The sequence below is a fragment of the Sinocyclocheilus anshuiensis genome, unplaced genomic scaffold (genome assembly GCF_001515605.1).
Source record: "Sinocyclocheilus anshuiensis isolate Anshui unplaced genomic scaffold, SAMN03320099.WGS_v1.1 scaffold19452, whole genome shotgun sequence".
NCBI lineage: Eukaryota > Metazoa > Chordata > Actinopteri > Cypriniformes > Cyprinidae > Sinocyclocheilus > Sinocyclocheilus anshuiensis.
Genome location: NW_015550636.1, coordinates 1 through 821, shown reverse-complemented (window position 1 = coordinate 821; position 821 = coordinate 1). Strand labels below are relative to the sequence as shown.

Below are 821 nucleotides of genomic sequence, written 5' to 3'. Positions count from 1 at the left end.
GTGATCCGACCGCCTCTTCTTCGTTCTCTTGCTCTTTAGCGAACTCCATGAAAACCTGCAAAATGGGTATACACTTACAGACAAGTACCGCAAAAATCCTAATTAACATCAGTTTTTCAAATACTAAACATGATATACATATACACACACAGTGTTTATTTATATATATATATATATATATATATATATTTTTTTTTTTCCTTCAGAACATTGTGACATACTTGTTCAAGAGTTGACTGGGAGAAGTTGTACTCTTCAAAGTTAAAGTTCTGTTTTGCTGTGAAGAAAAAGGAGAATGGTCAAAATAGTATTTTTAATTCTTCATAAAAACTGTGTAGTTATGATATCCATTTCTTACCATTTTCTAACTGGGCAAAAGACTTGGCTAGTGACTTCACATCTTCCATTGGGATTTTATACACCATCAGAGTGGCAAAACTGCAAAGATTCAACACACACACACACATAATTGCAATTGTGGTTTACGGGGACTCTCCATAGGGGTAATGGTTTTTATACTGTACAAACTGTATTTTCTATCACCCTACACCTAAACCTACCCCTTACAGAAAACTACTGGCAATTTTTGAATTTCATAAAACACCGTTTTGTATTTTTTTTTAAGCCTTTTGTTTTACGGGGACACAGGAAGTGTCCTCATAAACCATGTTTACATTGTAGTACCCATGTCATTATACACATTTGTGTCCTCATAAACCATATATACCAGTATACACACACACACACGTCTGGTTTGCTATCCTTGTGGGGACTGTCCATAGGCATAATGGTTTTTCTACTGTACAGGCCGTATATTCTAT

General features: G+C 35.0%; 1 long non-coding RNA gene across 1 annotated transcript; it reads right to left on the bottom strand.

Annotated features, from left to right (window-relative positions):
* Nucleotides 1-435, bottom strand: LOC107661047 (uncharacterized). Its single transcript, XR_001631070.1, has 3 exons — nucleotides 359-435; nucleotides 222-277; nucleotides 1-55 (listed from the first exon to the last, which is right to left on the bottom strand). It is a non-coding gene; the product is annotated as an uncharacterized LOC107661047 (long non-coding RNA).
* Nucleotides 436-821: the final 386 nt, after the last annotated feature.